The sequence below is a fragment of the Apus apus genome, chromosome 6 (genome assembly GCF_020740795.1).
Source record: "Apus apus isolate bApuApu2 chromosome 6, bApuApu2.pri.cur, whole genome shotgun sequence".
Lineage (NCBI taxonomy): Eukaryota > Metazoa > Chordata > Aves > Apodiformes > Apodidae > Apus > Apus apus.
In genome coordinates this window covers 38140465-38162486 of record NC_067287.1, presented here as the reverse complement: position 1 = coordinate 38162486, position 22022 = coordinate 38140465, and the positions used below count along the sequence as shown (strand labels likewise).

The following is a 22022-nucleotide window of genomic DNA, read 5'->3' as shown; positions in this document are numbered from 1 at the left end:
GATTTGGGTGCTCATGCTTGGAAAAGTGTCACTCCTTGTGGTGAAATCAGTTTGGCACAAGCTGGAGCACCAGTAAATATTAAAGAAAAATGCAGAAACTAACACACTGAGGGGAAAAAAAACCCCAAACCAACCATCAATTGAGTTTGCTGCTGGGCGTGCTGCGTCGCATGACATCTGTTCAGCTCACCTTCTTAAATGGCATTTTTGGCTCTGCTGGTACCAAAAGCCCAGACTGAGATGTCATTTATTTTGAAGAAGGAAAGAGCTTCTAATGGACTCGATGGCTGTTACTCCATGCAACTGCTCTTGTTTTAAAATAAACATCAGGGGGTCCAAGCTCTGAAACCCATCAGGCAATTAGTGGGCCCGACACGCATGCGTGGCCTTGACTTGGCATGTGAAGTGTTTTCCCTCTGAAGCTGGTTTAGATGGAATGACATGATTTATTTTTTTAATGGCTCTAGACACCACAGAATTGCCTTTCCCCCCCCCCCACCCCAAATAATCCCTCACCATCTTTTCTTCCTCCCTCCATTCCCTGCCCCTCCTGCCCGCCGAGACATCACCCCCTGCCAATTTCTGAGCAGATCTTTCTTCCCAAGGTCTGGTTTGCCTCTTGCTTCACAAAGTGGAGCTGATAATCCCACCGAGGAGGGCTGAGGCTCCCAAACTGCCTTTGCCAGGGACCTGCCCTTTAATCCATCTCTCCCTGTCACCTCAGCCTTGCAGTCCAGCTGCTCTCAAGCTGGTTAACGTTGCCATTAATCCAGCAGGGAAAGGGTGGGAGAGCAGAAGGTCAGGTGGGATAATTTGGGCCCATGTTTCCACTCAGATCCTAGATCCACCATGACTGTTCTTTCAATAGTTTCTTTCTTTTAGGATTTTCTCTTTTTTTTCAGGATGAGTTCTTTTGAAATGTGTTATTTATGACCTGGGAATTGAAACCTGGCTTCAGCACGTGGGTGGGTCTGCAAGGCAGGGGAGGAGGGTTCAGGTTAGTGAGCACCAACACAACCCACCTGTGCTCACAGAAAGGAGCAGATCAGTGGCTCTGGGTGGGCACTGCCGTGGTGGAACCAGCTTTTGTGGATTATTCCAGGCACCAAGGCCTCTCTGGATCACAGACACAGCTTTTCCACCTCCATATGTTCCTGCAGCCCCTCTTCTCTTTCAGAAACTCTTCGGCCTCAGTGTTTCCACCAGCAAGTGGGATGGAGACCAACCTGTTGTTCCTCTAGCTGAAGGCAAGCCTGCAGACCCGTGGGTCTGATGCCTGCTGAGATGTGTTGCATGTTGCTTCATAAAGGGCTCTGCTGAGAGCAGAATCCACCCCTGGGGTGTGTTGGGGACCACCAAGAGCTGAGTGGTCCCTCTACAGCACTTCCAGCCTGAGCAAACCTCCTTAGCCCAACGACTGCTGGTACCTGCAGGCAGGCATCAGCCCTGACAAGTGATCCTCACACCTTCTGCACCCACCACCCCCTAGCTGGGTCACAGCTTTTAGCCAAAAAGTCCTCAAGGGCAGGTTGGACGGGGCTTGGAGCAACCTGGTCTAGTGGGAGGTGTCCCTGCCCTGTGGCAGGATTGGATGATCTTGAAGGTTCCTTCTAACCCAAACCATCCTGGGACTCTACGAAATTGGTGAACGACAGAAGATGGTGGGGTGCAAGGAAGCAGCTCAGCTTCTGCTGTGCCCCCAAGAATGTGCAGTCTCACCACCCCCAGCAGCTGCATGACATCTTTATTTCTTTATTGGCAAGAGAAGCAGTATACACAGCAACATTGCAGTCTCTTAGCTCCTTAAAAATATCTCAATAAATAAAACAAATAAGCAACATATACACTGGAACAGAAAAATAAAAATAACAATAACAAAACAAACCAAAAAAAAAAAAGGGGGGGGGGGGGGAAGGAGTTGGTTGGGAGATGCTGGGGGTGGGGGAAGGGTAGCAAATCATGGAGCAATAAGGAAGAGTGTGGAGGGCAGGTCTGTCATCCAGGCTGTGCTTGGAAACAAAAGTCATGCAGGGAGCTGGGGACACAGGGTGGGGAGGGAAGGTGGTTATTGTTTTGGGTTTTTTTTTAATCCTTTTTTCTTTTTTTTTTTTTTTTCTTCTGAGAGCCTTGGTCCAGTTTTGACATTTGCTGCAGGAGAAATCAGGCTTTTCAGTTTGGCAAAAAAAAAAAAACAAACCCAACACCAAACAGACCCAAAAAAAAACCAACCCACCACAATAATAATAATTATAATAATAATAATACAGCTAAGGGGAAATAAAATCCGAACCCAACGTGTTCCTGAATTAAGATTTCTTCTTTTTTTCAGCCAAAACAAAACAAAAAGACATAAAACCAACCAGACAGACAGACAGACACAAAACCCAACAACAGCAACCAGCCAGGAATGTTGCTTCTCTTTTCTCGCTCGGGGGAAGAGATGGTGCAGAGGTTCAGGCCGTTGGTTTTGGTGCTCTTTTCTGCTCAGTCTAAGTGCTCCACAAGAGTTTGAGAGCGAGGGGAGGTCAAGAGGGGTCTTTTGGACCAGTTTACTTGAGGTTGTTAAGGTTTCAGAAGCTACAAACTTGGATACATCCCAATTCCACTTCAGTCTCAGACGCTGGACAGTCTGGAGAGAAGAAGAAAGAAGACAACAGAACAGAAAATAGAAATGAACACACCAGATACAGGGCATCTTTCTTAGATACGTTGTCTCCTAAGCTCCTTTCCCTCCAAATCAAGGCTGTGGTTCAACCACCTGGATTTCAACCCCACCTCGATGCCTGGTCCCCAGCACAGGGATAACCCGGTAGCTGGGTGAGCTCCAGGGCAGTGGGAGCAGGAACTCACCATCCCTGCAGGAACTGCAGTGGGGAGATGGGATGTTCAGGCACCTGAGATGGACCTTGGAAACCCCACCCTCAGTGCCTCCCAGCTCCTCCTGCACACCCAGGCCAATCCTGTTGGGAATGAGCATGTTCTCTTTGCATCCTGGGGGAACAGGCTGCCGATGTCCTCAAGAAGGTGCCCAAACACAACCTAAACTGAACAATTCCTTTGACTTTTGGATGCACAGCCTGAGCTGAGGGTCAGGTTGTGTCACAGCCTGTTGTTGCAGGAACGGTGAGTCCATGTGGCGAGTCCATGGGCAGGAGCAACTCATCCAGCAGGGGCTCCATGTGGTGACAGCAGTGTCCCCAGCCCTGAGGGACGTGCTGCTAAATCCCTCATTTCCACGTGGCTCCTGGGGACCCTGCAGCTGGTGTCTCCTCTGCCCCCTTTACTGGGAGGTGAGGGGATGCAGCAGCACCCTGGGGAAGCCCTGAAACCTGCAGGGTTTGCTCTGGTCTTGCAGCAACCACCTGCTGCTGGTTGATGGGCTGGTGGGACAAGCTCCAGCAGAACCCAGGGGAGATCCCATCTAACTTGGGGCTCCGCAGGAGAGATGCTGTTTGCTGCCCTCAGCAATCCACCTCAGCTCCTATATCAAAAAGCAGAGGTAATGACTTCCTTCCAGCTTCCATTTAGCTGATTTCCTTTCCTTCTTCCCTCCTCAAAAGTTATTAATTGTCTGATTGCAACCACATTCTGCAGAGGAGCTGGGGGACTTGACGGGCTGCCCAGGAGCACTTGGGAAAGCTCAGCTGCTCAGGGGGGTGTGTGAGTTGTGGTGGGCTGGGTATGGCAGGTGACAGGCTGGTCCTTCCCTAATGCTGGAATTGCCACAGGAATTGGCAATTGGCTGGGGAGGGGCTCAGGGAAGGACAATAAAATGCAGGGAGGAGGAGGTGGGTGGTGAGGTTGATATGTCAGAGGGACAGGATGCCATCCAGAGGGACAGGATGCCATCCAGAGGGACCTGGACAGGCTGGAGAAGTGGGTCCAGGTGAACCTCCTGAGGCTTAACAAGGCCAAGGGCAGGGTCCTGCACCCGAGCCAAGGTAACCCAAGATATGAACACAGGCTGGGGGAGGTCACACCTGAGAGCAGCCCTGTGGAAAAGGACCTGAGGGGACTAGTGGATCAAAAGCTGGACATGAGCCACCAAGGTGCAGCTGCAGCCCAGAAGGCCAACTCTATCCTGGGCTGTGTCAAAAGAAGTGTGGCCAGCAGATGGAAAGAGGTGATTCTGCCCTGGTGAGACCTCGCCTAGAACACTGCATCCAGCTCTGGTGCCCCCAGCAGAAGAAAGATGTGGAGCTCTTGGAATGTGTCCAGAGAAGGGTCACGAAAATGATCCTTGGGCTGGAGCAGCTGTTGATGAGGACAGGCTGAGGGAGTTGGGGGTGTTCAGTCTGAAAAAGAGAAGGCTCTGGGGGGGACCTCATAGTGGAAGTCCCTGGAGGGGCTCCAGGAAAGCTGGGGAGGGGCTTTTTCCAGGGGCTTGCAGTGAGAGGATAAGGGGGGATGGTTTTAGACTGAAAGAAGATAAATTTAGGTGAGATATCAGGAAGAAATTCTTTGCTGTGAGGGTGGTGAGAGCCTGGCCCAGGTTGCCCAGGGAAGCTGTGGCTGCCCCATCCCTGGCAGTGTTGAAGGGCAGGTTGGATGGGGCTTGGAGCAGCCTGGGCTGGTGGGAGGTGTCCCTGCCCGTGCAGGGGGGTTGGGACTGGATGATCTTTAAGATCCCTTCCAACTCCAAAAATACTCATCCTAAGACACCATGGAAAGGTCATCTCCAAGCTGCTGGTGGAGCAGAGCCCACATCTCTGACCCCGGGGCCAGATGCTGCTGCAGAGCAGGAGCCTGATTCCACGGGTCCTTTCTGGTTTCCAGCAGCTCCTTTGGCTCCTGCCAGCTGGGAAAATGGGAATTTCACAGCAGCTCAGTGAGAACGGGGTGTTCTTGCCTTCCCTCTTAAGGCAAGATGAATCAGCACTGAGCATGGTCTGCCCCTCAGCCAGGTCCCCTCCCAGGGCACCAGGACCAGGGTGGGCAGATGTGGCTGCTGTTCAGCCTTTGGCTCCCAGCCCTGGCAGGAGCAGACGAGCTGTTCCCACTGCTGTTCTCTGTCATTCTCCATGAAAACACCCTGTCTCAGCTGGTGGAGCAATATTTTGACCAGATGCAGAGGCCACCCAAAGGAAGCTGCTGTGGCTGTAGCCATGAAGGAAGGGGTTGTTCTCCCCACCCTGACGTGCACTTGGGTTTCAGTCCATTTTGCTGGTTGTTCTTTCTACCTCCTCTGCAGAAGACCCACATCCAAGGGGCAAATCTGCTCCCTCACAGACCCAATCTGTCAGCAGGAGAGAAGGGAAGGAGAGCACAAGATGAGACAACCCTGCTGTGCCACCTACTCCTTCCAGTTCTCCTTCTCCGGACCCTTGGGATGTTGGATCCTGACTGCTTTGGAAAACCTGGCTTGAATTACCAGTTTTGAAAACACCTCAATGGGAAGTGAAGGAGGTGGGCATCTGCTCCTTGCAGCAGCTGGAGCCACGGAGGCTTCCTCATGCAATCCCACAGGCATGGCAGAGGGTTTCCAGAGGTATGGATCTCGGGGACTATCTTCTTCAAAGAGGCAGCAAAGCCCAGAGTGGGTTTCACGGGGAGGGGGCAGAGCTTCTTCCTGGCACTAAACTTTGCTGGGACAGCAGGACCTTGCAGAGCTTGGTTTTAATCCCAGCTCAGGAAACTGGTGCCTCTGCACGTGCCTCAGTTTCCCTGGTTGGGAAATGGCAGCTTGTAACACAGAATGGAGCTGTGATGCACGACTACACTGCAGAGCCAGAGCAGTTCCTGCTGGCCAGGGAGTCCAGGGCCTTTTTTTCCTTGATTTTGGAGCATTTCCCAGCCCCTCAAAGGAGCATTTCCCAGCAACTGGTTCCCAAAGTCCTTGCTTATGTAGGATCAGGGTGGGTTTGGTTGCAAACGGATTGAAATCATTTCCATCCCATGGCCAAGCGTGCAAATGAAATCTGCAATGCAGCACGAGCTGCTGAGTTGGGTTGGTTGGTTTTAAGGATGCTTTTCCAACTTCTCTGAAAGTTGGGAATGCAAAGAAGTGGCTCTGTGCCTGGGGCTGAGCCTCTCTCCCTCCTTCTCTCCAGCCAAAATTCCTGCCAGGAAAGTGCCAGCCCAGCTTCTTGCCTTGGTTTTGGGGCTTTGCAGGGAGAAGATGAGGGCTGAGAGAATCAGTGAAGAGCAGCTGCTTGCCCTGTGCCCTGGTGGTCCCAGCCAGCATCCCCATGGGTCTGTGTTGTCCCATGCCTCCAGCACCACCCCTGCCTCCTTGGAAGTCTCCCTCCAGACTGTGCCTGCTCTTCAGGCACCCCCACAACACTCATTCTCATGGGATGTTAACTTCAAAGGCTGATTTATTTGTATTTTATTTGCAGGCAGTGGAGGTTTGGAGCAGGGAGCAGAAGAGCTTGGCCATCTTCCATCCCTGGAAACAAACCCACACTGTGGAGGGGAGTGTTAAACCAGCCCATGGGGTAACACCAAACCACCTGAAGTTGGAGGTCTCAAAACTCACTGTCCCGAGCCAAACATGTCCCAGATGAGAATGACCAGAAGGGGTCAAAACCAGGAGAACATGCAACAACATCCCACTCTGCACAGCAGCTCCTATGATGTGACAGGGACACTGCAGCGTGGATGGGGAAGGAGAGGTCCCCTCTTGAGTTGGATCTGCTTGGAGATGATGCCTGAGCAAGACAAGGCAGAACAAGCAGTGACCTCTCTGGTTGTTGCTACCCAGATCTCCTCAGGGTTGGAGACCCTCTCTCTCTTCAGAAAGCAGCTAAAATATGAGGTAGGTGAGTTATTCCAATAGTCCAAGCAGGGGGTTCCAGCCAGAGCTGGGTCACAAGACAAAAAGGGGCTCTAGGAAAAAAAAAACAAAACAACCAACAAGAAACCAACAAAAATGTTGTAGCAGCTGCCCTGAACATTTCTGTGAGATGAAGACATGGGGCTGGTTGGGTTCCATTGTCACAGCCAGCACCGTGTGGGTCCTGCCCCCGGGCACAGGGGACAACAGGGGCAACCACAGGGAACAATGCAAAACGTGACTCGGGGCTGCACGTGGTGGGGAGAAGGTCAGGATGGGCAGGCAGGGATTGCTGGAATGCCAAAGCCAGCAGCTCCAGAAGTGGGGCTGTCCTGCTTAATTCTTTCTGGGTTGAAGAGTAGGAAATGCCAAGCTGGAGAGGAGGGTTGAAGCTCAGCCTCTGGACTCGCAGGCCAGAAAGTCTGGATTTGGATTATTTCTGGCCATCAGAGCCCTGTCTGGCCAGAGGGGTGGATGGGACCCACAGCAGGGGGCCTGGGCTCCTGAGAGCATTCCATGCACCTCTCCTCCCCCACCACTTCAAGCCCAGATACACCAGCCAAGGGCACTGCCACCGAGACCTGCGTGGCAGCTGGAGGAGCAGAGGTCTGAGACAACTGGGAGGATCTTAGCAGGGACACAGAAATCCTTTAACTGCCAGGGGTGGTCATCATGGTGGGCAGGGTCCCTGCATGAGGTGCTCACTGCCCCATCCAACCTGCCCTTCAACACTGCCAGGGATGGGGCAGCCACAGCTTCCCTGGGCAACCTGGGCCAGGCTCTCACCACCCTCACAGCAAAGAATTTCTTCCTCATGTCTCACCTAAATCTCCCCTCTTCTAATTTTAATCCATTCCCCCTCATCCCATCCCTCCCTGCCCTTGTCCCAGGTCCCTCCCCAGCTTTCCTGGAGCCCCTTCAGGCACTGGAAGGTGCTCTAAGGTCTCCCTGGAGCCTTCTCTTCTCCAGGCTGAACACCCCAGCTCTCCCAGCCTGGCTCCATGGCAGAAGCCTCTTGCCTCCCTCCTGCCTGGAGAAGCCCCTGGGATCCTGTAGCAAGCTGAGGTGCAGCCTTGCCTCTCTCCTGCCATGCCCAGGAACCCCCAGAGCCCTCATATGAAGGATCCTCTCCCCCTACCCCCCTTGCTGCCCTCTCTCTGCCTGCTTCACCCCCAAAACAAGAGCAATTGGTCCATAGCTGGAGCAGCCCTGCTTGTTTCTGGAGTTTGTGCAGAAGATTTTGCTCTCTCAGTCAAAACTGGATGTCAGGAAGTGGCATCAGGGGCATTTCCAAAGGCTTTTCCATTCCCAAATCCCCACGCTGGAATTTCTACATATGACTTGTATCACAAAAGGCTAAAACCCAAATCAGAAGGCATGGAAAACTTCAGCTGAATGCATCAAATCTTGAGGGATGAGGATGGAAATCTGGGTCTCTGCTCTGTTTAGGGATAGGGAGCATCCCTAAACATTGAGAGACAGAGGAAAAGCACCTTAAAAGAGCCGAAATCCCTTGATTTTTTTAGGCCGTTTCCCCACCACAAAAGAGACGGGGATAAGGAATAAATTCCCATCCTCCAGGGAGTGCAGGTCCTTGTGGCTGTGGCACAGACCCCTCCGTGGGCCGGGAAAGGAGCTCAAATGTGTGGTTGTCCCCCAAGCAACAGAGAAGGCAGCGAGGTCTGCCAGGCTGCGGAGGGGAGGAAGCAGCGGAGGAAGGAATTCAGATCATTGTCTAGAGGCAGCGTGGGGAGAGGGGCCAGAATCAGACTTAATGCTGTGGGGACAGACAGACTGAAACCAGATCCCCTGGCTCGTGTTTTCCTGCCGTTGCTGGCATGAGCCCTTATCAACCCACCCCCTCTTGAAGTCTCCCAGATGAAGGAAACCCACGATTACGTGCGTCTTGCAGCTGGGAAACCATTTAACAAGCCCCTCGCAGTTTCTCCTTCCCGAGCTGCTGGGCCACCCTTTGCTATCACTGAAATGTTCCCCTCGGTGTCTAGAAGAAAGCCTCTAATCTAATTTGCTTCAGGATTTTCAGACCTTGGGGGATTTATCTGCTGGGCCAAGGGGAAACATCCTCCCCGCGTCCGGCAGCTCCCCGGTTCGTTATCGTCACGAGCTGTTTGATGGGGATGTGGCAATAACAAAAAAAGGAGACTGAAGACTTTTCTCCTCCCTCCAAAGATTCTTTCTGTCTCCCCAGCCCATCCTGCCCACCGTGGAGGAAGGCTTTGCTCACACCTCACCACCCAGGAAAGACCCTAAAGAGGCAATGCCCCAAAAAACAAACCAAGGGGAAAGCTGCTGGCTCTGGTTCCTCCTGCCCGTGTCTTGTCCCAAGCCAGAGGAGCAGGATGGAGCCCAAGAGCCCAAAGACAGGACCAGCCACCAAAAATGGTCCTTCACCCACAGCTGAAGTAAAGCTGGGGCACTTGGGTGTCCTCCTGTCAATAAAGCTGAGACACTTGAGTGTCCTCCTTGGGGCACTTGGGTGTCCTCCTCTCAGTAAAGCTGAGACACTTGGGTGTCCTCCTTGGGACACTTGGGTGTCCTCCTGTCAGTAAAGCTGGGACACTTGGGTGTCCTCCTCTCAGTAAAGCTGAGACACTTGAGTGTCCTCCTCTCAGTAAAGCTGGGACACTTGGGTGTCCTCCTCTAACCACCCACAGCAGAGAGAAGGGGACCGATTGAATTTAACACTATTTTTCAAGAAGCCCAATGTCAGCAAGCAGCCAAACTTTGATGGAAATGACTGAATAATCCTGCTTGAAATCATCAAATATTTTTCCTCTTCTCACTCTGCTGCAGAAAGGCTGATTGGTGCCCATGGCCACCCATCTCAGTGGACACTATCTCTGGAGTGGGTGGCAGTCCTGGAAGAGCTGCCAGGCCTGGAAGGTGCTGGAGTCCAGTTTGACAGTGCTGTGGTGTGTTGGTCCCTGGTTGGCTTTTCTTTCCTTCTCACCAGCCTGGGTTAATCTTCTTTACATTTAAAAACAAACCATCAACAAACCCAAACAAAAAAACTCAACACACAAAAATATAGAAAACAGACATTTTAGAAGTGGGTGAGATACTGTTGGTGTGCAAGTGGCTCTGCTGAGTTTACCAGAAAGGCCTGCAATTAAACCTGCTGTATTCATCTCTAATTGATGGGCTCATCTATTAAGAAATCACCATCAGCTGCAGCACTTAGTTGACTGCTTCTGAGGGCCACCTACTCTGCTATTTTGCAGCTGACCTTCTTTGCACCCAGTTTGTATTTAAAAGGGGGAGGGGAAATGAGGTTTCCCATTCTTCCAACTTCAGGAATATCTCTGCAAGGCACCTGGAGTGATGCCTCTGGCACCAGAGGAGGCTGAGACCCTCCTGAAGAAGTTTAACATGGTGTGACCTCAGTTTCTCCTTAGCTCCTGGTAACCAAGCTGTTGGGCTTTCCTTGGGGGCTTCAGCTCCTTTGTGCTTGAGAAGAGAGAGGTGCTCACCAAAGAGAGAAGCTGGTCTGGTGCAACCCCATCCTGTACCTGCAAGCTCAGAGCCCCCCTGGGACACCAGCTCTGCCCCTTGATCTGAACTGCCAGAACCCAACAACTGTGCCCACCAACACCAGGAAGCTGAGGTGGCCACCATCAGACCCAGGAACTTGTGGGCTCATGAGAAGCATCTCATACAACAACCCGCCCTTTGGGGCCCTGGAACAGCTAGAAAAAGCCAGTTCTTCAGCATTTTGGCTTGTGGCTGATATGGCTCTGGCCCAGATAAAAATCAGTCTCCTGGGGCTGGTCTCACTGCAGGGAGGAGAGGTGAGAGCTCTGCAGGGAAGCATTTCCCTGTTGGGACACTCAGGGTGTCTGCCTTCTGTCCTGCCTCTCTGCAGCAAGCCCTGGGCAGTCAGGAATGTTGGCTCCCAGGTGCTGTCTCTCTCCCTCACCAGAAAATGAAATTTACAAGAAATTAAAATAAAAAAGCTTTAGACAGGAAAGACACCCCCCCACACACACACACACAACCCCCCCCCAGAAGGAACATTTTCTGAGCATCAGCTTCAGGGCGGTGGGGTTTGTTGCAGCTGGAGGAGGAGGTGGGTTGGTGGGAGCCCCTTGTTCAAACCTTGGCAGCAGATCACTGGGAAGGGCAGCCAGGAGTTGCTGAGAGGAGGAAGCTGCTAATGAGCACTTGGAGCAGGAAAAAGCAGGCTGGAAGGACCCACTGAGCCCTGTCCTCAGCTCTGCCCAGCTGCCTCGTGGGTGGCTCGGAAGAACAAGGGCTGGGGACACACACACACCACCAGCATCTCCTGACCCACCAAAGGGCAAGTGGCCAGGGAAAGCCAAAGGCAAAGAAGGACAGGAGGGAACCAGCCACCACCAGCCCTCCCAGAGCAGCAGAGAAAGCCCATGGGTGTTTCTTTGGGCATCATCATCTCCTCTCCCCAGGGGCACCCACACTGTGCCCAAGAAAGGTGTGGAATAAAGGAGCAGGGAAAGGCAGGGAAGGAGATGTTCTTTTTGGGCAGCTGAAGGGAAATAGATGGGGCTGGAGAGGAGAGGTAGCACAGATGCACCCATGTCCTTGAATGGTGACTGAAGCTGATCTAAATGAGATCTTAGGAAGAAATTCTGTGCTGTGAGGGTGGTGAGACCCTGGCCCAGGCTGCCCAGGGAAGCTGTGGCTGCCCCATCCCTGGCAGTGTTGAAGGGCAGGTTGGATGGGGCTTGGAGCAACCTGGGCTGGTGGGAGGTTTGTCATGTGCAAATCTTACCCTGCACAAACAGAGCTTTCAAGCTGAGGCTCAATCTATTTTAGGAGACACTTGTATGACCTGTTGTCACAGCTCAGTGGCTTGTGCCATCAGCTAGGCTACAATGACTGATCATGTACCTGCACTGAGCTGTTTGGAAAGTCAAATATATTGGTGTTTCAGACAAACACGTTCTTGCAGGCTGACTGAGACTACCTGGAAAATAGCCCTGGGAACATGGTTGTCTTCCTCTTGGAAATATGTGAAGATGGTGGCTTTGGGCAGCTGGTGTGACATGCAGTGTGCTCTGCTGGCAATTGGTGTGAAAAGTCCTTCTCTACGTAAGTGAGATGTGAGATGAGCTGCAGAAACACCTTTCTGCCTCCACCCCACTTCAGAACAGCAAAGAGGAAACCTTTCCTCCTCCCCGCTGCCTTCCTGCCAAAATAATACAAATTCTAGGGAAAAAACCAAAACACCTTCTCTAAAAATAAGTGGATACATCTGTAGCTTTCTTCTTTTTCCAAGGGGAACCTTTTGGTCTGGCCTGCTGAGTTTCCCTGCTCTCCTCATGTTTCCTGTGTGCAGCAAGCATCCAGCTGCAGCCTGCAGCCCTCAGGAGTGGCAGCATCCCTGCAGGATGCAAGAAGCATCATCCTCCAGCTCCAGGACTGGGCACAGGCAGGTCTTTCCCCCGTGGATGAAACCTTGTGGGTTTTTTTACCCATTTTTCCCAGGTTACCTGTCCCTGCCCTCTTCAGATCAGGTCCTTTGGGAGGAATTCTTGCTGGGCTCATGCACAGCTGAGCACGAGGAGGGGCAGCTCTGGCTTTTTATCATCTGTGCAACACGAAGACTCTGTGAGCAACCTGGACTCCTGAGGGTCAATCAGCAAGTGGATGGTAGGAGCCATCCACTATGGCTGGCTCCACTAATAACTCACAGAACTAATCACAGAATGATAGGGGTTGGAAGAAGCAGAACAAATAACAACAAACCCCCTGCCCTTAAAAGCACCTACAGTTTAAATTCCAAAGACACAGAAGGAGAAACACCCTGGGGCCACCCACTCAACAGCAGGGATGGTTTTGCACAGAGTCAGTGACGTTTCGTGGGCTTCTGTGGACAAGGGGTGGGCCAGGTAGGATGGCCTGAGGAAGTCGGGGTGCTGTTCTCCATGGTCCCTGCAGCCCCTGACAAGCAGCAGCTGCAGCACCTGCCGGCCAGATGTGCACAGCTGTACGTGTGCTGCTGCTGCTTCAGCTTCAGGTGGCCTCAGCTCCAGCTGCCTGACTTCAGAGAGGCTTGGAAGGCAGAGCTGGGCTGAGCAAGCAGCCTCTTTTAGGAGTCTCCTCCTCCCCAGCAACCATGTCGTGTCTCCTGGGCGTGCCATCCTGAGCCCCTTTTTTTTGGCCACCTCAACCCCCTCCCAGCAAATAGAGGGGACACTCCAGGCAGCCAGCATTCCTACAGCCAGGAATCATGCCTCTGTGTGATTCACGTCCTGGGGAGATGGGCTCTCTGCCACCCACTCTGCATTTTTTTTGCCACCTGAGACCCCATAGACAACCATCAACCCCCACCTTGGAATGGGTTTATTGGGGTGTTGTTCTGCAACACCAGGCAGAGCTTCACCATCCCTCTCCATGCAAAGGACCTGCTGGGAAGGCCAAGGGATTTTCTTTTTCAGTGGATTCATTCCCTGCTTAGAAGCTCCTGTGGCACTGGGAAGCAAAACTCTGCCTGCCATGAGAGAGAACTGGAGGTGACTGCTGAAAAAAAGACCCTGGTTTGTTTTGCCTTTGGAGTGGGGAGGAAAGTTTGCTGCACGAAGCTGCTGTTGGCTCTTCAAAATCGGCCAAGAGATGCTGAGGCAGATTCCCTGAAGCTTGGGGGATTTAATCCTCAACTTCTGCACCTATGGATCTTGACAGAGCATCAGAAAAAGCCCTTTATGTGAGGGAGGAGGATTCCCCTGTTCCCTTGCTCAGTGTCACCATGCCCAGCTTTTGGCAGAACCAGGACTCACTCGCACCCCAGGTGACATTCCCAGCTCCGAGCAGGAAGCAGCGTTTGAAGAACCCCATCCTGGTCCCCAAAGTTGGTGACCACAATCCCTTGGCCCCGTCCCAACAGCATTTCTTGGGCGGGCAGGTGCAGGGTTCTGATAAACCACCCAGGCTCTGAGTGACAGCCAGGATCCTGCCTGTGTGTTACTCATCTCACAGGGCTTCCAGAGAGGATTGCACCCGGCCAGGTCTCCATCTGGGATTCATCAACACAGCTTCATTGAAGTCAAGGGCCCAAATTCTCACTTGGAATAAACCAGTTGAACTCCACTGCAGTCAATAAAGATGCTCTGATCTTTGTTGTTTGTTTGGTTTTTTTTTTCTCTTTAAGAATAGGTGGTGCAGAGGGAGATATATTTTTATATGCCAAACGATCCTGCTGGGGTAAGAAGCACTTGGCATCCTGCAGGTAAGACACTGCAGTGTGTGTTCTGGTGGTGTGAGCCACACCATGCTCCAGAGAAAGTCACGGGGGACAGGAGCCCCCCAGGACACATGCACCCCCCTTTTGGGGACCCTGCAAAGGGCAGCTGCAGACACCCTGCCTCTGGGAGTGGTATATGTGCTGGTAGACCACGGCTTGCTTTGCACTTTCTAGAACTCTCGAGTGGTTTGGGCTGGAAGGGACTTTAAAATCATGGAGTTCCAACTCCCCTGCCATGGGCAGGGTGTGAGGGACCAGCCCTCAGGGCCTGTTGTGGGGAATGGTGTGGAAAAAACATTGTAAGCCTTCAAGGAAAACCAAAGGACTGCCCGGTGCCTATGGAAATCACAGCCTGCACATGGAGACAAAGAGATAAGGACTACAGAGATCAGGATGGGGTGGAGGACCATTCCAGTTGCTCAATCCTGTCTCAACTGCTTACTCATCAGTTGTGAAATGATTGCCCAAGGGAAACAGGCCTATAAAAGGATGAGCTGTGCTGGTGGGCTTTGGAAGCTTCTGTGATCTGAGCAGCCCCGAGGTAATAATTGAAGTATCAGTATTCCCTCTATAGTTTTAATTAATGTCCAAAGGCAGACCTGGGGTGTTGTTTCACCTGAACCTGAGCAAGGGGTATCTGACAGTCAAGCCTTTCCTCAGACCACAGCATTTTAGTCCCTCTCCCTGGAAGAGCCAGGTCTGAGGCAAAGACTGGACCCAGCTGCACCTGGGCTCCTCTCTGATGAGCTGAGAAAGCAAAGGGGGTCCAGTCTGAATCTCCCTGGGTTCCTCTGTCCGGGCAGGGACACCTCCCACCAGCCCAGGTTGCTCCAAGTTCCATTCGAACTGGCTCTGAACACTGCCAGGGATGGGGCAGCCACAGCTTCCCTGGGCAACCTGGGCCAGGGTCTCACCACCCTCACAGTCAAGAATTTCTTCCTAAGATCTCACCTAAATCTCCCCTCTTCCAGTTTTAATCCATTTCCCCTCATCCCATCCCTCCCTGCCCTTGTCCCAAGCCCCTCCCCAGCTTTCCTGGAGCCCCTTCAGGCTCTGGAAGGTGCTCCAAGGTCTCAGGAACAACAGACATCTCCTGCAATCCCCACCTTGGCCCATTTCTTGCGGGCTTTGCTGCCCACACTCCACAACCCTCCTCACAACCTTCCCTCCCCAGCTTTCCAGGTGGCTGGCATTGCCTGGCGCTTCAACCTGCCCCTTTAAAATCCCGACTCCTCCAACCCAGCTGTTGTTCTTCAGCTACACCAGCCCCTTCCCTTTCCCCTTTGGGATCTGTCACCAGCCTGGCTACCTCCTTGTCTCCCACCTCCTGGAAGGGTGACCTGCAGCCTGGGCTCCAGCCCAAGTGGCTGAAGGTGAGTTTATCTAAGGGGCTAACAAGGAGTTTTGGGGTCTGGGAGGGGTGGTGCATTTGAGTATTTTGGTGTGTTTGAATATTTTTTGTGTGTTTTGCTGCCTGCTCCTGTGAGGCAACCCCCCCCCCCACTGCCTCAGTTGTTGTTCAGCCTGGAGAAGAGAAGGCTCCAGGGAGACCTTAGAGCACCTTCCAGTGCCTGAAGGGGCTCCAGGAAAGCTGGGGAGGGACTTGGGACAAGGGCAGGGAGGGATGGGATGAAGGGGAATGGATTAAAATTAGAAGAGGGGAGATTTAGGTTGGACATTAGGAAGAAATTATTTAGTGTGAGGGTGGGGAGACCCTGGCCCAGGTTGCCCAGGGAAGCTGTGGCTGCCCCATCCCTGGCAGTGTTGAAGGGCAGGTTGGATGGGGCTTGGAGCAACCTGGGCTGGTGGGAGGTGTCCCTGCCCATGGCAGAGGGGTTGGATCTGGGTCATCTTGTCTGTGACTCGGTAAATACCCCGTGCTTCAGCAGGGCCCTGTTTGCTTTGTCTCAAACCTCTTGGCTGGCTCAGCTCCCTCAAACACTGTGAAGGTCTGTGTTGGTTTTTGGCGGGATTTGTCTCCCTCGGGCTGTGGTGGCTTCCAGAGAGCTCCTAATTAAGGTAATGGCCAGGCTTCCTGGAGAGGAAGGCAGTGCTGCAGCAGCTGGAGGGAATAATGTGACTTCAGCCCTTCACAGGGGGAAAGATTTTTTTTTTCCTCTTGTTTTCTGCGGTTTTTGATGTTGCCATCTTAGTCCGAGAGGTCCCTGTCCGGGCACGGAGAAACCATGAATCACTTGTATTTTCCAAGACTCATCAGGATCGCATCACTGCTTGTAACTCGAGGTTGGCTGCCTGCTTTGTAGCCTTTCCTGAAACTCTTTTTACACGGGTCATCCCGGGCAGGCAAGTACCGGGAAGCAGGAGAGGGAATGATCTTACTCACCACCTCTTTAGCAACACATTTCCAGCCTGGCTGGTGCTGGGAGCTGCCCCAAACCCTCTGCTATGTCCTCCAACAGCCTGCACTCCTATAATTTAGTGTTATAATTTCATCTGCCACGAGTAAACACTATTTTAAAATATTTTTTATATGCATCAGTGAGCTGGGAGCAGGCACCAAAGGGTGGTGTGCTCTGTTTGCTGCCTGCCACCTTTTCACGGGGCTGTTTTCTAGAAATAAGCCATCACTTCAGTTTTTCACCATGCTTATGCAGCTTATGGCTTCACCAGAGGCAAGACATAAAAGTCCATCCCCCGCCTTGCTGCTGTTTTTCAAAGGGGAACAAACAGTCTCCCTGCAGCAGCTTCAAACTCTCCTGAAGGGAGAAGCATGCAGAGATGAAATCTCTCTGGTTTTGGAGCAATAAAAGTCGGCGTGTCCTGAGCTTGTCTCTGCTTGGTGAAGTGTTTAATCACAGGCCTGGTGTCTAAATGCTCTGCACACACTCTAAGGATGTGCAGTCTGCTTTGCTGGAGCAGAACAGGCTACAAAGCCACGTCCAGGAATGTGAACAGTGGTGTGTGCAGAAGCCTACAAAAAGCTCTGGAAAATTGGTTTACATGGTCTTTTCCAGCCTGTTACTCTGCAAAAGGCAGATGTACCTTCTCTTGACTGCAGTTGTCAGGGTTTTTTTTATTTTTTATTTTTTTTTAATTTTATTTGGGTGATTAAATGAATGGTTTAAGTCAACATTTGCAACCAGATTGCTGTGTGGATGACTCAGCTCAAGGCCAGCTGGCTGGCTCTTGTTTAGGTTTGCCAGCTGCAAGCTAGAAGTGCTTGAACCTTTGAGGCTGAGCTCTGCTGGGTTCCCACTGAGCTAATAACCTGTGAGACTGCCCTACCAGGGCAATCTCCTTCCCCGGGGGCTGGGAAGAGGAGCAATCTGTCCAAACTAAAGGCATTGTGCTCTGACTTTGGCACGGCTGCTCCTCTCTGAATTTCGCAAGCCTGTCCTAGGAGGAGCTGAGCTCGTGCCTCCTCGGAACTGGGGGCTTGCTCTGAAGTTGCTGCTGGTGGGCTTCTCATCCGACTGCTCGGGTTTGTGGCTGACACTGAGCAGCTTTTCTGCTGCACACAACTGAGTCTTGCACGTGTTTTATGCTTGCAATGCAGCAAAATGTTTCCTGAAGCTGCCTGTTCACCAGGTTAAAACTGCACTTGTATGTTGAAGCGTGGGGGAGGCTGGATGTCACCTTTAGTAGTTGAAGTGGAAGCTTTGAAGGCTCATTAATTAATCAAATTGAATGCAGGTTGGCTGTGGGGAGGTACTGATTTGTTTCTATCTAGAGGAGTGTGTGTGTGCATGATTCTTTAAATATTCTGTAGGTGTGGAGGGGAGTACAGGATGGCTGTGGAGACATAACCGAAGCATTTTTTACTCCTCTGTGCTTTTTAACAGTTAAAGGTGCTTTTGCTTTCTTTTGCAATGTCTGGTTGCCACTCTTAATCAGGCAAAGATGTGTCTTGTCATGTCTGTATGTGTGCTGCATGGCCTGTGTCAGTAAATGGTGATGTGCATGTATATATATGTTCAGCTGTTGAGGAGCCCAGCCATGGGGATGCCAGTGATAAGAGGAGAAACTGGCTGGCCAGAGAGAAGCTGTGGCTGCCCCCTCCCTGGAAGTGTCCAAGGGCAGGTTGGATGGGGCTTGGAGCAACCTGGGCTGGTGGGAGGTGTCCTCATGGCAAAGGGGTTGGGAATTGATGATACTTAAAAGTCCCTTCTCACCCAAACCACTGCAAGAATTTCTGGTTTCAGACATCACACCTTGTGGAGAGAGCCTCCTCTGCCACCTGATCCTCAGTTAAATGTGATTAGATGTATTTCTAACATGTGAAAGGTAAATAGGTTTCCAAGGATCAGCATTCCTTCACCTTAGAGGCTCCCTGAAAACAGCAGTTAACTAAATCAGCATCAATCCATGTGTGAATGAACTGAAGCTTTAGGAGGTGGGCTCAGGGGGACTGGCTGGTTCTTGTGGCATATGGATTTTTTTTTTTTTTCCTTGAAGGTAGAAGTAGCAAGGAATGAAAATAGAAAGAACTCACACTGGTGTTCTGGAAGTACATGGATGCATCCTACAGGAAACTTAACCTGCCATCCCACACCATTTGGCTGAATAAAGTGATCTCTGCCCTTTACTTATTTATATTTTTAGTTGACTGCATAATCTGGCCCTCTAGAAAGTCCCTTCAGGAGGTCATACAGCTGAAATAATAGCTAATGAATTTTTAAAAAATGATTTAGGAGTTAGTAAATGCTTTCTACTTCCTTTCCTTCTCTCCCCTCAGTCCCTCTTTGGCAAACCCTCCTGGGTTATTCCACTGGAGAGCTTTCCCTTCCAGGGCAGGACATGCTGCAAAAGCATCCTGGTGTGTGTGAAGGAAGGACCTGCACTGACCTCCAGGTGTTTCCATGCTGCCCCAAACTAGGTAGGGCTGGGGTAAGAACTGGCTGAAACCTGCTGTATCACAGCAGCTCCAAAGATAAAGGAGAACTGTTGGCATTGATTTTCCTTCTAGGGATGTCCCTTTTCTGCTCCCATCACTTCCTGTGGCTCATTGATCTCTGGATATGGAATAGTCTTAAATCCAGGGAATAGAGTCTTAGACTTCTCCAGTATTAAACGAGCTAAACTGTTTTCATCTGTGCTCTGTTAGTTAAAGGAGTTGAGTTTATTCCCTCTAGTGGAGCTGTGCCTGGTTACACAAGCTGTTCTGTGACTGCAAAAGCTGGTGTTTTGTATCTGTTCTGGGGGAATCTGCTCCCCTTTATGTCCTTCCATGAGGGGTGGCTGTGGATAAGATGCTTAGCTTTTGGGGACTCACTGCCTGGCCAGAGGATCACCTCTGAGACCCAGAGTTGTCTTGTTGGCTGAGGATTGCTCCTGGGCATAGGAGAGCCAAGGGAATGCCTGGGGGCTGCCTTTCCAGGAAAGGGAGCTGTGGTTAAAGTCTAGGGACCAGAAATGTCTGTGGAGATGACCTGGGCCACTGCAGTAGCTGGACATGCAGGGACTGCTCTGAACCAGCTTGGGTCTTCTCCTGGACTTCCAGCTGTATGCATCAGACCTGAAAATGTTTCTATACCCTGACTTGTGCTGGTCTTGTATGTTATGGATTCGTGTTTTTTCCAAGGGATTCAAAGAGTGAATAAATGATAAAACCCTCAGACATGAGCGTAGGCTGGAATTCTCAGAAGGATCAAGGAAATGTGGTGTCCCTCAAAAAAAGCCAGAACAACTCCGCACTGAAGGGGCCCTGAATCTTTTTGGCCTCACCTCTGAGCTACAGCCTGTTCATCAGACCCTCTCACTTCCCTAACAACAGATCAGAAGGTAGTTTTGGCTGTTTGTTCAGGGTGATGTTTAGATCTTTCCTCCTTCCCTCTTTTTTGTGCCCCTGGGGGATGTGTAGGTGTGAAGAGGGTGTTGCTGGTTCCTGGGGGGTCTTTCTGGCTCCAGCCTGTCTCTCTTGACCCTGATGCTGACAGCAGGTCTGGCAGCTCCCCCTTCATCCCAGCCACTGTGCCTGCAACTTCCATGTGATGCAATGCTCTGTCTGCTCACCAAAGTGGAGATATTCCCACTGGGAACAGGCTCCTCACGTTCGTGTGATGCCTGGTCAGTCTCAGCCTCCCTTTGTGATAAATCCCAGCCCAGGCTGCTCATTCTGCCTATTTCCTCTTCCCTGGTCTCCAAGGCCCTTTGCTTCCTCCTCTGTTGGGCTCCTGGGCCCTTTCTCCTGGTCTGCTCCTCCTCAACTCCCTTTGCTCCATCAGTTGCCCCCGTCAAGATGAAAGCCCAGGAGATGATCCCAGCTCCCTGACAACCCTTCTTAAGGCTCCTTCTCACACAAAGCTTCAGAAGCAACACGGAATTCTCCTCCCATTCAATCAGCGTGGGTTTGTCCTGCCTTGGAGGAAGCTGATGCTGAAGTCCCCTCAGCTTCCCATGGGCTCCCTCCCACCACCAGGCATCATCTGTTACAGCCACGCTGCAAAGAAGGGGGCACCTCCCCTGAGGTCCCATCCTGTTCCTCAGGAGGGGCTGCAGCCTGGAGGAGGACCCTGCAGCCCTCGTGTCTACAGCAAAGGGATGAAAGTGCAGGAGGACATACTTGAAAATATCCATAATTTGGGAAGGCTGCTGGCTGAACAGCACCTGTGAGGCAAGGAAGGATCTTTGGTGCAGAAAGAAAAGCAGAAAGCACAAACCTCATGTTGCCACGTCTAGTTTTAGCCCTGCTTTATTTTTCTTCTTAAAGCCCCATGTAGCTTTAAAAATGCTATTAACACGTTATGCCCTACTCAATAAACTAATGTAGTATTTTTAATAGAGCCTGGTTTTAGCCTTCAGACTTTAGGTGGGACAGCTCGAACACATGATCTTTGAAGAGCTCAAAACCAGCAGAGAAAAGAACCTGAAGTCTTGGGTCTCTGAGATCCTGCCTTGGTTCAGCATCTGATGTGAGGGTTTGGGAGCTGCCTGGGATGGGGACAAACCAGGGCTGCTCAGAGCTGCAGGAACACAGAGGGCTTCCCCAGCAAGGTGGAGAGAGGTGCTCCAGGGATCAGCATGATTTTTGACCAAGAAATTCAGTCTTGTATTCAACTGTTGTACAGAAAGTGTGTGTACGGGGCGGGAAACGTTGCATCCGTGATCTAGGAAGTCAGGGGAGAAAACCAGTCCAAGAAGCAGTGTTTACATCTCAATGATTATCCAGGCAGTTCTGTCTCTTCCCTAAGTTTTGCATCTCATCTCTGTGCTGACCATAACGGTGTTTTGTTGGGGTATTTTGGTGTTTTTGTTTGTTTGTTTTTGTTTTGGTGTGGGTTTTTTTTTTTAAATAATTTTAAAAAAGCATCCCCATCTCCACACAATCCCTGGTGGTTTGTGAACCACGGTGCTGCTGATTGAAAGCATGCCTAAATGTTTAAGGAAAGCCTGATTTATGCTGGAAATGCTTGCTCATCAGTTTTCCTTCTAATCACTGCAACTGTTGGGACTCTAAAGCCCCCCCCCTTGGCTCCCCCGGTCCCTTTGCTTTTTAGCCTGAACTGGAGACATTGGGATGGCTCTGGCCCAAGTGAACTCCTCAAGATTCTGGTGGAGTATTCTCCTGGTGGTACCCTGAGATCAGCAGATGCTGGCCTTTCTCTCAACTCCCACTCAGTGCCTCAAATCCCAGGGAAATCTTTCCTTCCGCTGCTACACCCTGTGCTTTGAAGGCAAAAAAGAAAAGGATTCAACAAGATCTTGGGGTAGGGGGTGGGGGGGGGGGAGTTGTATGGTTCAGCTGCCTTCAAATCTTCACAAGGGTTTGCAAAGCTGAGATAAGGAGACCTCCATGCACAGCCTGCTCCATGTCAGCCTTCTGCAGAGCTTCCTCACCACCCCTCTGCCTGCACTGAAGCTCATTTTCCCAGGAATCCCAGTTTGCTATTATGATGATTATTTTTTTTTAATGTTATAATTTACCTGAAAGCAGCTAAACATGCAAAAATATCCCACCTGTCAGAAAGTAAGCCCTGCAGTTAACATGCACTGCAGAGACACCCTATGAACTGCTCATTCTGCACCTCTGCTCCTCCCCCTTTTTTA

At 51.4% G+C, this 22022-nt stretch overlaps 1 protein-coding gene across 1 annotated transcript in view; it reads right to left on the bottom strand.

Annotated features, from left to right (window-relative positions):
• Positions 1-2126: 2126 nt before the first annotated feature.
• Positions 2127-22022, bottom strand: part of TWIST2 (twist family bHLH transcription factor 2) — a 34959-nt gene continuing 15063 nt past the window's right edge. Inside the window, exon 2 of the mRNA XM_051623857.1 lies at positions 2127-2629. The gene's annotated coding sequence lies outside the window, so the exon portion shown is untranslated. The remainder of the gene's footprint in view (positions 2630-22022) is intronic.